Raw genomic sequence first — 17,312 nt, forward strand, 5'->3', positions numbered from 1 at the left:
TGTGCGCCTGCGCGGCTTTGCATCGATGCGCGAACGCGCCGGATCCGCTGGCGCTGCGCGGAGCGCGGCCACGCGGAGCCGTGTTCACACTTAGAGTGGACCACCCTGTACATGGGTCACAGAGCTGCCGTGGCCACAAAACTTGCGCTAAACGCGCCTCAAAAGACGATCCTTCCGATAACTGAGAAGGAGCAGCAGTTCGCTGCGCAGGCTGCGAAGGTGATCGCCCAGCATATTCAAGGTAATGTCCCTCGTGGAAGAATGAAAAAGACATCATTACAATAAAGACTAAAGAAAATATCACTTTCAAGGAAGCAAGAGGACTCTTCCATGCGAAGAACGCTTTCACTTGCTCCTCAAAAACCAACTTTGCTGATGTGGTGCGCAGTGGTGGTGTACCAGATAGCGCTCCGGCATCTGCCCAGGCCACCTTCAGCGAGCCGATGGTAGGGCCATCCACGGCCAAGGCAGGGTCAGCGAAGGCTGCTCTGCCATCTCCAAAGCAGGGAGTACCGGCCCATAGGTCGGCTCCCCGCTGGACTGCCCCCCCCCCGCACCGTCCCCGCCGGGGTAGGCCTGAAACTCACACATCCGCGGCTTCGCGATGCTCCAGCACTTCTGGTGAGGTGATGGATACAACTCCCAGTCCGCCCACTCTAAAGCGGTGGAACAGCTCTCTTGAGCGCAAAAAAGATAGAGCCCTGATAGCGGGCCCAGAAAAGTAAATTCCTTCCGTTCCATTTCCAGCCAAAAACATAAACATGACTTTCTTAGTTGAATGGAACTGTAGAGGACTATTGAGAAATTACAGCGACATAGCACATATTTTAGGGTCAATGTTGCCCGTAGCTTTATGTCTTCTGGAGACCAATCTTGGTCCACAAAATGTAAATATCTTAAAACATTATAAAACTTTTCGACGCGATCGTGAGCAGGCAAACAGACTCTATGGAGGCGTCGCAATTGTAATTCTAAGCGGCGTTCCTGCTGTTCAGTAGAAGTGCTGAAGTTCTAGTGTAATTCTTGTTGATACGATTATGCCCGTCTGAACTGGCTTCCAGGCGTGTTTCTTACGATCACCCATGAAGATAGGCTCGAAGAGCACAATTACTTCCTGTAGGAACACAAGTATGTCATCGTACTTCTGCTCAACAATCTTGCTAATGGCGATTTTCGTTGTTTTAGATGTAAATGCTTTAAACCACTTAAACACCACTTCAAAAAACCAGGCTGGTCTGAGTGCATTCCTTTTCAAGTCACCAAAGCAGCGGCAGTGTCATGGTTGAATAAAGAAAATGTGAATCCAACATTAATTTTTTGAAATCGTCTGCATCCACACAAGCCGGCTGAACGTGTGGGTCAAAGTTTAGCTGTAGTTTTGGGTCAAGCTGCACTAGTTGTTTTAAATGTTCAAGGTTCACTTTGATGGATGGAAATTCGTTCTTTTAAACAATGTTTCCGGGCAACAAACAAGGGCTGCCCACGAGTAGGATGATTCTGCAAATTCTTAAGAAAAGTGCCTGCCATGATACCGAAACTCAGTTTGGGATCACGGGGGTGTTTACAAGACTCTCTGCATGTAGAATGCTTGCCAACAACAATCCCAAACTGCTTCCATACGCCTCGGTTTCCGCCTCCCACATTATTAAAAACACCATCGACACTATGCCAGTTTGCTCACAAGCGCGTACGATATCAGAAATAATACTTTTTACACTCGCACTGCAAAAGGAATTTCCCGAAAAGTGGCACGCTACTGTTTGCTTCCACCAGGTTGTCATGCCTCCCAGCATAAAAACAATGGTTTGCTTTGCCATAGTGTCCGGTGGAAGCCACCCATCACTCAACGGAGCAGTGGGCTTTCCGATCACTGCCTGTTGTTGGGGGAAAAGCAAGGCCAGCTGTAGATCTGTATTCCATCGATCATCAGGAATGCGTGGCGCTTATGACTCTGGATGCTGTCGACCTGAAGGAAATTAGGACACACACTGGAAATTAGTTTGGTTCTTCTTGATTGAAAACAGTCCAAAATAAGCCGTTGCCGAGGTGCCTGGGGGAAAAGGCATAAATTTTAGCGCGCACCCCCGTGTATCTGACGATTCGTCTCAATACACACTCCCTACGACTGAAGACAGCCACCTCAGATTTCAGACCTGCCTTTCCACCCAACCTATCCCTGTTTGAAAAAATCATTTACATTCTGCTTCGACTGTTTATCACCAGAAGTATTCAGAAAAAACTGGTCACTCATAGTGCGTGATCATGCCTTGGCAGGAAGTGCACGGAGGACGTCATGAAGTATTCCGGGTGAGAGCTTGAACCCATCAAGATGCCTCCGAAGGGTCCTCTCTTTCGGCAGCGGGGCATCTATTTCTCTGATCTATTTCTTTCTTCAAATTTCTGTGCCATATTTTTATGCTTGTATCGCCCCCCCCCCCCCCCCTATGTAATACCCTCGCACGAGGGCCCTTAGGGGTATTGTAAATAAATAAATAAACAACGTTGTAGCCTCTTGACCCGCTGGAAAGCCGTATTTTTAGGCCCTTTACAATATGTTCCCCTCATGGTGTTCTGTTCCACAGACCTCAGCTGGTCAGGGGCAAGGAACCGCTTCAATCACTTCAGTGCAACCTTCGGCTTCAATGTTTTTTTTTTTTCTCGCCGCGAGGGGAACATCTGCCGTTTTCTGCTTTTTCGCCTTGCTTTTGAGGTCTCTGATCTCGGTATGAAGAGCGATGATGGTTTGAGCACAAACGAGACAGCTACAGCAACGCCCTGGTAGATGAATGAGAGACGGCAGTATTTAGAAAAATATCCCGGGTAACGTGAATGCAAACAGATTACCGTCATTTTGATAGCTGTTATCTTGGTCATTACAGATGTGACACTAGACGCGGAAGAAATATTTGCAGCGTACACAGTACAGCCGCCGTCTGTGAAAGACGCACATTGAAAGCGATATAAATTTCAAGCAAGTGTTGCTTAAAAGTAAAGCTTTTAGTACCGCCGTGCTTTACCTGGCTTATAGGTGGACTGTAAGAATACGTTGGCTGCTGCAAAGAGCAGAGACGCAACAATTAAATGCATTAATTCGAATAAAGTAGGTGACATAGAAACATAACTCACGGCTTGAGCTCCATACGGATGCCGGTTGGGAATGGTCCACTTCAGGTCCACAGAATGCATTGTGCACCGGCACACAGTCAGTGGGCAACATGGAAGGCGTACGCCACGAAACAGGGCAGAGCCTGCATTTAGATGTGTGGCGCAACTCGCTATCGGCGTGTTGAGCTTATGCGCGATGCACTGAGATACAGGAAAAGGCTGCGTTTGGTTCTGGGTCTTCGCTTAGTCTACCTGTCGAGAGCGATTGAGACTGAAAAAAAAAATATTTTCTGCTCCAAACTGAAATGTGCGGTGCCTTTGACCCTTACAGTCATGAGAGCAGTTCTCCGTGTAGACTGTAGCAGCTGCAACAAATCGAAACGTGAGACTGCGGTCTGATGTCGTCTTATGTTCCAGGGGCAGTACTCACATGTGGGACTACAGAAAGTAACACGGGTTCTGGCCCAGCTGAGGTTCAGAGGGTGCGCTTGACAAAATCTGTGGCGGTATTCCATCTGCATGCCCCAGACAACGTGAGCGTCAGTGAGCGAAGTAGTATGTAACAATTAAAGAGCGCAGCAAAACTCACCTTCAGGGTGTTCCACTCCTGGTAGTAGCATTGCGAAGCCAGAAGAGATAGCGCATGAGTTCGGACTTGCGTAGAGAGCACCTATCGAAGATTGGCAGAAACAGTAAGGGATACTGCTAAACCATAAACAGCGCTCTAAATATAAATGTGTGGTTTCGCGGTGTCCTGCCCAGCTGAGAGCCCGACGGCGTGCCATGAGTGGCAGCTGCAAAAAAAAAAAAAAACTAGGGGAGTTAATAAGCTATGGCGTCCATTCACGTGAAGTATGTGCCTGCATGTAAGTGTACTACACACAGCTGGAGCTCCGCAGGGCTGTCGACAGGTCTTGTTTCAGGTAAGGTGCGCACGGTGGACTTAGTGACAGTATTTCATCCGCAAAGTAGACTAAAATGTGCACGGCATTATACGAGGCACAGCTAGCATTTAAGAGTGCCAGAGCATAGCAGGGCTCACCATGCATGTTCTATTGATGATGTTCTATTGATGCGGGGCCGGACTGAATGGATGTTTGTTCTGTACTTGTGCTTCTTAGTCCACCTGGCAAAGATGTAGAGACCGCAGAGAATATAACGGAAGACTACTACTTCAAACTGAAGTTCTTAACCTTCAGTGGTAAGGTTTTCTACGCGACAACAGTAGTGCTGAGAGTGGAGTTCAACACTTACACGCGAGTCGCCAAAGCATTACATATCACGACGTTTTACAATAATGATGAAATGACACAAAGCGCACTAACAATTTTAGGGGACGCAACACTTTTTTTGCTGGCGTGTACTGCTAGCAATCCTGCTCGAAAGCACATTGTTAGCATTATACATTTTTTTTTCAGTGAGGAATAAATGACTAACCTATAGTCACCCTACGCTTAGCTCGAGGCTTCCTGGGTATGGGCCGCTTTCGATGCACAAGAAGGCGTGGCACTGTATCTGCCCTTAATTTTATTACGCCGGCCGTAATTCCGAAGGATTTGTGTCTCAAACTGGTCTCCGGTGAAGTGATCATAAGACGAATATAGTAAGATTTTGTTTGATACATTGTGAATTACGAAGAACGGTACAAGGTACGAAAAAATAAACATAAAGCGTGGTCTTTCATCACTTAAAAAAGAATACACAAGTGTTGACTCGTCACCACGCTGCATTAAAGGCCGTGAGTGCTTTGCGAATGTCGCATGTTTGCCTCCAAGTTTTGTGGCAATGCAATATTCCAATCCGGCGCAAATAAGTTTTAAGTTTGCCGTTTCCGTGGCCTCTATTCAGGTGCTTGCTATAAGTAAGACCACATTTTAGCCATCAGAAACATTCCTCTCGCGTTAATACTTGCTGGCGGCTTCAGTAACAAAATTTCGATGCTCTATTAGGTCATCCTGGCATTTTATGAAAGGACTCATCATTTTCAGTTGCTGCTTCAGCCATGTAGATGAATATGCTTCTTTTTCTAATAACGTTGTGACAGCATGCCTGCATCACGTGAGCAATGCACCTGCCCACAGGCCGAATGTCGGTTTCGGCTTGCTCTTTTGGGTTCGGAGTTTCGGTTTCGGCTCCACTCAGTACCTTTAAAAATGGATTTATTCTGGTGGTGAGAGAGGACTCTAAACACTTGATGATACTATGGACACAAAATGTTTGATAAACCTCAGGAGTATCCCTTTAACAGTTCTTGAAGTTCGGTATTACTGCCAGTCATGCTTCAGAAGTTCAACAAGCCCCCCCCCCCCCCCCCTTCCCAATTTTTTTGTTTATGCCATTGAGTACTCCTTTATTTGAAAGTTCTGTCCTTATCGTTGTCTTATCAAAAGTCCGTGGTCGCCATTTCTACGCCGTTCTGTGTCCTTAACGATTTCTCTAAAAATGGGATTGTATGAGACTTTTTTTTTTCACATTGAGCGCAAAGTGCTCCATGGACCTTCACTACGAAAAGAGTGCAATTCTCTCTAAACATATCAATTCTTAGTTCTTCGGTATTCAGATATTTATGCTTGCTGGCTGCTTGGTGGGTGTGCTACATTGTAGTTTTGTCTAAGAGCAATATTTGGCTGAAAAGGGTTGTGCATATTGCTTCGTAGTACACTGAACAAATATTTTTCACTAACTTGTTTTCGTAAGGAAAGCTATCTCCTGGCATTACACGCTTGAATCAATTTTTGGCATTAAAAAGAACGCTAAAGGTGCAGTATGGTTCGCAACATCTTTGGCATCTTTGTATGAAGAAGGTTAAAGCGGAAGAATTCTAGCGCCGTGCTGCGGAAACGTTGGGCTGACGCAGCCATTTTCCAATACCAACAATACGTTTAGGATTCGGCAGTCGATAGCCAGCCGTTTCTCCGCCAATTGTTCTCTCCGTGACGCTGATCGCATGTCGCAAGTACGGAACCGCCGCATGCGGCAATAATTCAAGGCGACATGCCGCGCGATCAGTTGAGGGCGCTTTCCAAGAAGCTGCCGACGCCCGCTTCGTCAAAACCATGGATCTAAACAGTTAAGTGAAAGCATAGTGAGGGCTGTGGAACAAGACAGGGCATTGTACAGGGCATCTCTTCATTGTGGTTCATGCTGTGGAATTCTTAAAAACGGGGTGCCAGCAAAAAGTCTAGTCTCATAACGCGCTGTGATCGAAAAACGGTGGGTAGTCCGCTGAACAACACTGCAGAAACACTCCGCTGTACCGCCCGGTATTATCGCTTCGTGCGGATCTGCCAGTGGCTGCATCGCGAAGAGCATCGCTTCACGGAGTATTATCATCATCAGCCTCACCAAGCCCACCGCAGGGCAAAGGCCTGTCTCCAATTAACCCTGTCCTTTGCCAGCTGTGGCCGCCGCATCACCGCAATCTTCTTAATCTCATCGACCCACCCAATTTTCTGCCGTCCCATTGCTGCGCTTGCCTTCTCTTGGAATTCACTCCGTAACCGTTAAGGACCAGCGGTTATTTTGTCTTCGTATTACATGCCCTGCCCAAGCCCATTTGCCTCCTCCTGATTTCGACTAGGATGTCACTAACCCACGCATGTTCCCTCATCCACTCTGCCCGCTCCCGCTTAAATCTTTTTTACACTTGTGCCAACCGGCTTGCACGGTCTTTCGCGTCGCGTTGAGCACTACCACCCAACGCATATTTTTCCTCTATACCACATCACAACGTTTTTCACCCTCTCTCTCGGGCGCTAGAACGCAACGCATACTCACGTACGCGCCGCACCTGCTCGGCTTCAAAGCAACAGTGTTTTAATGCGAATGCATTACTTATCCCATTAAGAGAAAATCCTTTGGCGTGTGTGTTGTGTACTCGCAGATGGCACAGAAAATCCCAGAGATGACAAGCACAATAGGGTGACGTGTTAAAGCTGCCGTTTTACGCACACACCAAGCCGAGCACTGCCACTTCAGACAGAGCGCCGCTGGGGGCCAGAGTCCCAGGCCCATAACTGATTATGTGCCCAGTATGGCGCTGTGTACTGGTACGCAGCATACTGGGATCTATTCCGGGAAGCAGCACTGGTGGCCGGGGCAAAAACAATAACGCTGGATGAAAAAAAAATGTAGCTCCATAAAATAGTGGCCAGTGAGTAAAAAAGAACCAAAAAAGTGAAAAAAAATACAATAAAAATTTATTTGCGGTACGATTCGGAACACCTTATAAGTAGCTGCCCGACACACTAACCACTACACCCCACCGACAATGAATGAGATCCCTGTATTTTTGGAAGTTTTGCACCTCAAGTCTGAGTAAATAATTGGTTGCCATCAGCCCAAGTCTTGGAATTGAAGTTGCGGCCACCGGTAAACAATTGCCGCTGAAGGTGCCTGCCGGCTTTCAGGATTTCCCACTGATGTTCTAAATCTGTACGCGCGCAGTTTTTTTTTACATGGAAAAATATAAAAATTAAATTTTTCACAGTGCTGCCTGTCTGGGTGGGCTGTTGTACCGCGCACGGAATTTTCGCTACAGACATAGCTCCAGCGAAAAAATTGCTAGCATATTGCACGACGTAGCTTGGCAACCGGCCTACACAGCAGCGAAGGCCATATTTTACTTCAAACTATCTTCGTATAGATGTCAACTCATGAGGAAGCGTTGGGTGATCGACGGCTCAGGAGTTGATGATTAGGGCAAGAGGGAAGTAGTGAAGAAACACGCCGGAAAGAACACACAAGGGGGCTCTGTGCTCTTTTTTTATCTTACACACTGGGTCCTCGTTCGGGAGACTTTGTTTTTTTATTGTTTCATTCTTTTTTGTATCGCTGATTCGGCTTGGCCGGTGCGGAAAGAGAGCGTGTGTATTCTCGCTACTTGGTAGACTTCGTTTGTAGTCTGCGGCGTATATAGCTGGGCATATTTTGGCGTTAACTGCTGTATTTCAGTGTCTTGTTTCAGTGTCTGCAAGCATATGTTTCATGTTTGTGACGATAGCCTACATTTTTTCCTTCCACTTTTCTGTTCCAGTTTGTACGCCAATGCCTCACTTTGAGGGTCAGTGCTACGTCGATTGCGCTGGCTGAAGAACGATCGAATCACCCATCTAAACACTCGATATAACAAGAAACTGCCATCATTTTCTTTAAGTTGCAATTTGAGACCCCAAAGACACTGTTAGCTGGCACATTTTTTCATTTGCCCGATGTCTCGGCTCCCAGTTCCCTGACTGCCGCCTATTTCCAAAGTGATAAAAGAACCAGCGTAGTCTCGACGCGCAAAGTGCTTGTTCTAGTGCCATGAATGGTATACTAGTCCAAATCTACCGTGGTAAAGCAGATTCCAGTGTTTACCTCCATCCTACCAGCGAAAACAGTGTCCCCCCGTCACAGCTGCAGTGAAATTCGCCGACAGCCACTGTTCTCAACCAAAACCAGCGCGAAAAGCATACTGGTTGCGTGTTGAAAGACGCTGGAGAACGCTGATTTTTGCAATAGTGATATACATGTCATTCATCTATATATACTATTCACTGGTGGACCTACATGTGCCGCCAGTTTTCCCGATATGCTTACCAAAATTGTGGAGCAACAGCTTCTCGTACAGCGTTTCGGGTGGTGGCATACGATTTCTCGTTGTTTATGCCTTACATGTGATAGTCAAGTTGGAGGCTGGCTTATGTCAGTCATTACAACCGGCGACGTATGCACCTGTAATCGTATGCATTGCTACACTTACGTATGAAAACTGTGATACAATCTTTCTTCATACGTAGTTCCGGGTGGTGCAATACTCGCCCGCACATGTGTGTGGGCATCGATGCACCCAGGGCACGGTGTAACCCAGGGACAGTAATGCTCTCATATTCTCACGCGTAGGCAGTGTTAAGTGTCTCTGCCGATTTTTTTTTCTTTTGCGCCAAGTAGAAGAAAACGACATTTATATCTTTATACTTTTTATTTCAAACTTTGTGATCCAGTTTTTTGTTTGCCTACCGTGGCTCTGCCCCGATGTACACGTCACCCGTAAGTCTGCAATGAAGTGAGGTAGCAGTCACTGACCATAGTCGAAAAAGAAAGACGTTTCGAAACCCGTACGGGTTTCTTGTTCACAGTGAGCAGGACAAGAGCGGTGGCGAATTTATATCCGGAGAATGTGACGTAAAGATCGGGCGTAGATGCCTGGCATGGGGCCAGCGTTCTTGTTTAATGTTGCTTGTGTTGTCTGGATGAATAGCGATTCCAGCAGAAGGCGCGTCGTCAGGTTTCTCTCCTTAGATAAGATGGAGGCATTGCCCCAGTCAATCTGGTGGCCAGTGTCGTGAGCATGACCCGCCAGCGCATTTGTGGCATGCTTTTCGTTTTTCACATCACGTTGGTGGTCCTTTATGCGTCTTGAGCAGTTTCCAGGAGTCGTCTACAAAATCCCGTGCCTGAACTGCAATCATGCCTACATCGGTGAGACAGGGAAGTTCTCATTTGGTAGTCGGTCTTTCACATTCATTAGCTGATTCCGCAGCTTGCTGACAGGCATGTGGGCCACGCGCAAGCCGTATTTTGAGAACACACTATGGTCAGTGACTGCTACCTCACTTCATTGCATCACCATGCCTGACCAGACGGATTTCCGTCGAACTCTTGACTACACCCGTAAGTCACGTATAGACGAATGGACAAATATCGAGATTCGAGCTCCTGGGCTCACACAAGCAGCAAACATGATCCGGAAGGAAGCTGAGATTGATATCGAGAAAACGGAGAGAATTTTTGTCCGGCATCTCTAGGGCTAACGTAATGCCGAGTCCATTCTATTCAAAGACATTTAGCTCGTCAATCACTTCGCCAGCCTTTGCGTTACTGTCAAGCAAAAGCAAGAAATCATTACGAATTACTTAGCTCTCCTGCAGACTACGTGCCGGTACATGCGAATAGACAGCATGGCAAAGGGGGAGATGTCGCTGTTCTCTTTCGGTCGGAACTAAAATTTACTGCTTCCAGCAGAAGTTTAATGCACCTGGATCAAACATTTTCGTCATCAACAGTTCATTGGAGTCGGTATTATTTATCGTCCACCAGGTTCATCTCCTGACATTTAGAACATCTTTAATGACTACTTTAACATACATTAATCCTGCCTAGTCAAATTTTAATGAGTGACTTCAATGCTCCAGACATTCATTAGTCGTCGCGTTCTGTTTCTGATCGCGTATCTTCCATAAGTAATGAACTGGTAAACATTTCATTGTTCTTTGGTCTTAAACAGATAGTCGACGGAGCTACAAGAGATGACTTACTAGTAGCTACTTGGTTTTCAGTGGATCCAATGCTTATCAGGGGAATTCAACTGCTACATTTTCGGCAGTATTTCGGACCACAAGGCGCTGATTATTTTCTTTTAGTTGTGCTGTTTTTTCCCCGCTTTCCACCTTCACTACGTTTCCTGATTTCACTACTCGTACTGGTGACGTTGATGTCACAGATAGTCTCGCTGAAGCTTAGGAGACATATGTCATGCTTAGCCGCACGAGTTGAATAAACGAATTAGTCAGCTACACCGAAAGCATTGTTTATAAGTACATACAGCGTTTTGTCCAAGCAAAAACCAGCAAGAAAAATCTTAACGTACCTTGGATGACCCGTGCCATTTGGAAGGCATCACGCGGCGTTGGAAGTATCAGGCGCACAAAACGTTTGTCTGATCCAGTCAGTGTTCTAGCTTAACAGGGGACCTTAGAAACTTAGAACGATAACGAATTCGGGTAAAGATCTTTTTTTTTTCAATCTATAGCTTGGAAATCTACTTAAATGAAATCCTCGCAAATTTTCGTCGCTCTCTTATCAACAGTCTGCATCTTCGTCTGTCACCATCAGTAACGGAACGACTAATGAGGTGTTAAGTATATAAAACGCTTTTACAGCCTGCTTTATATATTTTCATCTCACTCCAACGATGTTCGACCTTTGGCTCTTCTAAGGTGGCAACTTCGATTACTGATATTACGATTAGTGGACACGGCGTGCGCAATTTATATTGAAGTGGGACACCAAAAAATCGACCGGCCCTGCTAGAATATCTAATACTTTGTTATTCGTTGTGGCCTCTTAGGTACATAACCGTCTTCTTTCGGAGGGCAGCCAACGCTGGGAGAGCACAATCCTCATCGAAGCTGGCTAAGGTCATTCCATTATTCAGATCATGTGACGAACAGCTGTTACCTAACTACAGACTAACTTCATTGACATCATATTCATGTAAAATGTTGGAGTGCATAATGCCCAAACACATAAGAGCATTTATGGAAAGTTGTATCATGTCTTCTCATTTCAACAATGCAATTACTGAATATGCAAATGACATTTCCTGCACCTTAAAAATCGGTGCCCAGGTGAACGCCATATTTGTATATTTTTCTCAAGCTCTCGACATTGCACCATATTTTTAAACCAATACGCACAGTTCACGTCATTATGAAAAACCCTCACCGGGTTATCTGGATGGCTAGCTTTCTATCGGACGGGTCACAATTCGTAACTGATAACTGGACTCACCGTTGTTCAGTCGACGTGTCTCATGGCGACCCTGAAGGGGCGGTGCTTGTCCTTTTATTACATTTAATGCAGATTAATGGCTTACCTGACGGGGCCACCACACAGATGCACTTTTATGCGGACGACTGCGCAATATCACATAACTGATACGCCAGAAGATCAGAACCAACTAAAAGGACTAATTTTCTAGTCTTTGTATCCGGTGTAATTACACGGCAAGTGAAACTAAATTTTAATAAATCTGTGTTTTTCTCGTTTACTACCACGATTTTTGTCTTACTATTCTATGACACTTTCAATGGTTTATCACTACACAAGGTTTTAAAACATAAGTATCTTGACGACATATTCACCACTAACATGACTGGTCGAAGCATATTTTGATTTTAGCTAGGGTACTCGAGGCACCAACTTCAATAATCCAATAAAGGAGGCTAACTTATTGATATATTAATATTTATTTCGTCCCGCACTGGAGATTATGCATTTCCTGTCTGAAACCCTCATAAATATTGTGACATTATCTTTATATATAGCACTGAAACAAAATTAATCCGGCTCATATACCGTGCCTAGGATCATCGTTTCTCACCCATCTGAGCCTTGTTTTCTATGAACCTACGGTGCGCCGTCATATCGGATCACTGAAGTTCGTACATTGCATCGTCAGTACTGATCTTTGGTCAAATCTCTCTATATCTGACCAGATATTCCTTGACGAAACAGGAGTCACCATAGCCGAAAGTGATACCATTTTATTTCCGCACACTATTTTGCAATGAAACTTACTCCCTGGAATAATAGGTTATCTCCCTGCAAATGTTTACTTATAGAAATTGATGCCGCATTGTCTTTGCGTGCCTACAGTGTATTTCTTCAATTAATTTCATGTTACGGCAACTTCGATATAATATTGCCTATTTATATTTTTTCGTCCTTTGCCGTATTTTATATCATTGCATTTTTTGATCGTTTGTACATCGTCTTTTGATTTCCTCACCCCCATCCTGCAAAAGGCCCAAATAGGGGCCGCACTGTACACAGCGTTCTCCACTCTTAGGGTGCACAAGCGAGTGCATGGCCCGGCTTTTCGAAGCGGCAGTGCACCTGTCGAAGCCGCTCATCAAAGAGCGCCACTTCCAATTCTCTCTTAGCCTTTGTCACCGTGCTTGCATGCGGGACCGTGTCGAACGCGCTGGCGCTCTAAAGCGCGTGAAGCGTGTTCATACTAAGAGTGGACGACCGTTTAGAAATAAATAAATAAAACAAAGGACTGAAATGCGTATTTCATGCCTTCAGATCGAGCAATGAAATTTGAACAATCACCAAGGTGCAGATTCTGACCTTTTAAAACCAGCTTTCCTCTTCGACGCTGCCGTCCTTCAATTTGGACAAATACTCTTGTGCCCGGAAACCGATAAATAGAAAGTTGATTACGTCTTAATTTATTTGTCTGTTGATTGCACTTTATAATTCAAACGACGTTCAGCTAAAACAGAATCCCACGCTCAGACGACACCAAAGCATCCTTCACAGCTTTGAAGAGGAAAAATTTATCGAAAAATTCGTAATTCCTTGCATATGCCTCTCCACGGAGCAAAATTGAAGTAATATAGACAACTGTTTGGTAATGCCATTTATGCATATTGTATAACGTTTGAACCACCGGTGATAAAATGGTTACTAGCTTTCCTGTGGCGCGGGGCTCGGTTGCTTTGGAGTGAAATATTAGAAAATGGATCTTTGATCCTAGCTTGTACCACAGGGTTCATTGGCCAAGCTGCTTTTCAGCCATTCACTTGCATCCTCATCACTTTACTAAAGTACAACCGAAGAGCCTGCGCGTATTCTTCTGGTTCCTTGCTCCGACATTCATGGCATAGGAAATTTGGCACTTCTGGCCCGCAAGTGTCCTTCCAAGATAAACCTGTACTTTTTTTCCAGAACTTCTCTGAACAGTTCTGCACAACACGTCTGCGTGACGTTCGCACTGAATTGTGCAAATGCCGTCTGGTCTTGAAGGAATACGTCATCACTGGCGTCAGCAGGGTCTGTAAGGGTGCACACCACCTCAACCACTTCCAACTCGCTCAGCCTGGGCAATTTCCCTGCGCACACCGGAGTTAGAGAGCGCCGCATGAAAAGATCGTGAAGACAAGAAAAAAGAGGAGCTCAGCATACAGAGATGACATCTGAAGGCGGGGAGCTGCACTAGCGTATCCTCTTTCTATTCTAGACTGAAAGGTAAATGTGGAGGACAACAAAAGGACAAAGCGAATAGGATGCTCATAGAATAGCGCATTGTTCCCCGTTAACTTCACCGCGGCGTTCTCTGCGCCGACCGCTTTTCTCAGTTAAGGCGCTTAAAAAGTACAAAATCCGATCATACTCACAACGAAGCTCTTATGAGCAGCATATTAATATCATATCGGGCTGCAGCAAGACAGACATCCGCACCAGCTCTACTGAAGCGCACTCCATGTCGTGCGCGGCCACTTCGTGTAGGCAACTTTGAAATCATGTTGTTCGATGTGCTCTTTCCATGCGCAGTTTTAATTTCCTTCCTTGTAAAAAAATTTAAAGAAGCTCAAAATGAAATACTTTATTCAGTAACTGCACAGTGTGCGATAATACCCAGTCGTAGGTAGCGCTTGCTTATTCTTGCGTATGAAAAATACAAGGCGGCTGCGCACGTGAAATACAAAGCGCGAAAGACGCTTTTAGTTGAGGCGTTTCAGGACCGTTCCGCGCGAAGTGCTCAGCGGATATAAAACACCCAAGGTCAACCACGTCTTGGGAAGTACCTAGCGCCGCCATGCGTCGATAGAAAAAAAAATCAAGAAATGCGAGGCCGATTTTATCTCATCGAAACCAAGCCCAACCGACTTTCCGTGGCAAAGCGCATTCTTTTTGTGTCCGCTATTCCTCGGGCAGGAGGCTTGTCGAGCCTTCACGCCATTCCATCAAGCGCCCTTTGCGATTATCGCTTCCTCTCTGTGCTCACATGGGCAGAAATCAACGATCTCACTTTGCCGCACGCGGAACGATGGTTCCTGGAAGGAGATATTTTTATGGAGATTTTTAGATTGAGGCGCCAACGGGAGTCGCAGCTACTGTAATACCTTCCCGCCAGGGCCTGCTGGATATGGATAACGCGGGGAGCTCCTCGATCAAGCTGCAGTTTCTATTCTGCACCTATAGAACTAAATAATGCTCATTCAATCCTCAACTAGAAAGCACACTTTAAACGATCAATTCTTTGCAAAGAGCCCTAGTTGTGTTTTATTTGTTTGCATTTCTTTCTACATGCATTTTGCACTGCCTCCTGACCTTTGTTATAATTCAGTATGATATTAGTTGGTATAGTTCTGTACAACTGTATATTTATTTATTTCAAGTTACCCTCTTGGCCCAGAGGGCATTACAGAGGGGCAGTGATGCAGTGGAAAAAAAAACAGTGCAACATACGTAACAAACAGTTCGAAGAATGTAACAGAGACAAAAAAATTAACAGAGGTAATATTGTCACGTCGGTTAAGACGCGCTAACGCTCAAGGCGGTTTGGAAGGCTCCCAAGAACGTCCGGTGCCGAGTCCGACGGTGGCGAACTTCGTCCTTTTCGCTTGATGTCCGTCGTCGTCTTCAGTAGCGCTAGCGTCATTGCTAGCTCCATGCTTCTAGCTTCTAGCGCTAGCTCCATGCTTCTGACATGCCACTATAGGAAGAGTTTTTCTGGTCCTAGGAACAGCACTAATGAATCCTGCTTCAGCATGTCGCAAGCCAGGTGGTGCTGCGGCTCGTCTACATCAAGTTACGTAGAGCCAGAAGTGCAGATAAGGTTTGGTTTATAAGGTTTAACGGCCCAAATTGACTAAGACTATGTGAGACGCCGTAGTGAAGGGCTCTGGAAATTTTGATCACCTGGGGTTCTCTAACGTGCACTGACATCGCACAGTAAACGGGCCTCTCGAATTTCGCCTCCATCGAAATTCGACTGCAGCGGCCGATATATATATATATATATTGTCACGTCGTTTTAAGACGCACTAACGCTCAAGGCAGTTTGGAAGGCTCCCAAGAACGTCCGGTGCCGAGTCCGACGGTGGCGAACTTCGTCCTTTTCACTTAATGTCCTCACGTCGTCGTCTTCAGTAGCGCTAGCGTCATTAGCCCCCCCCGTTCGAAAAGCATCGTCCCGATGCTAAAAGGAAACCAGCGTCAGAGGGAGTGTCACGTTGTCCTTGCGTGATACGGTTTCAGGCGAACGACGTGGACCACCTCGGGGCGCGCGTCGCGTCGTGAGCGTGGGTTTTGATCAGGAATGACTTCATAGTTCAGATCGCCGATGCGCCGCAGGACTTGGTAGGGGCCGAAGTAACGACGTAAGAGCTTGTCGCTGAGTCCGCGACGTCGGATTGGGGACCAAACCCAGACAAGGTCGCCTGGGAAATATTCGACCGCCCGTCTCCGCAGGTTGTACCGTCGGGCATCTTGGTCCTGCTGAGCGCGAATTCGCACCCGGGCTAGTTGACGAGCATCCTCGGCACGCTGTAAAAAGTGGGCAACGTCGGCATTTGGGTGGTCGCCGACGTGGGGAAGCATAGCGTCGAGTGTTGTGGTCACCTGTCGTCCATAGACGAGACTGAACGGTGTCATGTTGGTTGTTTCCTGGACGGCGGTATTATAGGCGAACGTGACATAAGGCAGGACTTCATCCCCCGTTTTGTGCTCCACGTCAACGTACATCGAAAGCATATCCGCGAGAGTTTTGTTCAGACGTTCGGTCAGGCCGTTCTTCTGGGGGTGGTATGAGGTCGACCTGCGGTGGCTCGTGTGGCTGAAAGCAAGGATATGCTGCATGACCTCAGCAGTAAAGGCAGCTCCTCGGTCAGTAATGAGAACCCGGGGTGCGCCGTGGCGCAGGACGATCTGAAGCACAAAAAATTTAGCCACATCGATAGCGGTTCCACTCGAAAGAGCGGCTGTCTCCGCGTAACGCGTGAGATAGTCTGTGGCGACTATTATCCACCGCTTTCCGGAGTTTGATATGGGGAATGGGCCAAGCAAGTCCATCCCGATTTGTTGGAATGGTCGGGACGGCGGGTCAATGGGCTTGAGGAAGCCGGCGGGCTTGGCAGGAGGATCCTTGCGGCGCTGACAGTCACGGCAAGAGCGAACGTAATGCGTAACGTCATGGCCAAGGCGAGGCCAGTAGTATTTTTCGTGAATCTTGGCTTGCGTTCTAGTGACGCCAAGGTGGCCGGACGCAGGTTCGTCGTGGCAGGCATTCAAAATTTCGAGGCGTAGGTTCTCGGGCACGACGAGCAAGTACTCGCGACTGTTAGAAGAAAAGTTCTTTTTGTAGAGTACGCCGTCACGCAGGCAGAGGGAAGACGAAGCTCGCCGGAAGGCGGCAGGTACTCTGCCACTGGCACCTTCAAGATAATCAATGACGTCTCGAAGGTCCGGGTCGGCGCGTTGTTGGTCAGCAAAGTCGGTAGACTTTAGGGCGGTCACAAAGGCGTCGTCGTCCGCAGCGTCGTCAGGAGCTGGTTGTGCAGGGGCACGAGAAAGGCAGTCGGCGTCCAAGTGCTTGTGGCCGGATTTGTAGGTTACAGAAATGTCGTATTCCTGCAGTCGGAGACTCCATCGTG

General features: G+C 46.7%; 1 pseudogene; it reads right to left on the minus strand.

Moving 5' to 3' along the window:
- Nucleotides 1-1,256: 1,256 nt before the first annotated feature.
- Nucleotides 1,257-7,119, minus strand: LOC149369509 (uncharacterized; annotated as a pseudogene).
- Nucleotides 7,120-17,312: the final 10,193 nt, after the last annotated feature.

This window comes from Amblyomma mixtum, chromosome 1 (assembly GCF_055824585.1).
Source record: "Amblyomma mixtum isolate Tamu chromosome 1, ASM5582458v1, whole genome shotgun sequence".
Lineage (NCBI taxonomy): Eukaryota > Metazoa > Arthropoda > Arachnida > Ixodida > Ixodidae > Amblyomma > Amblyomma mixtum.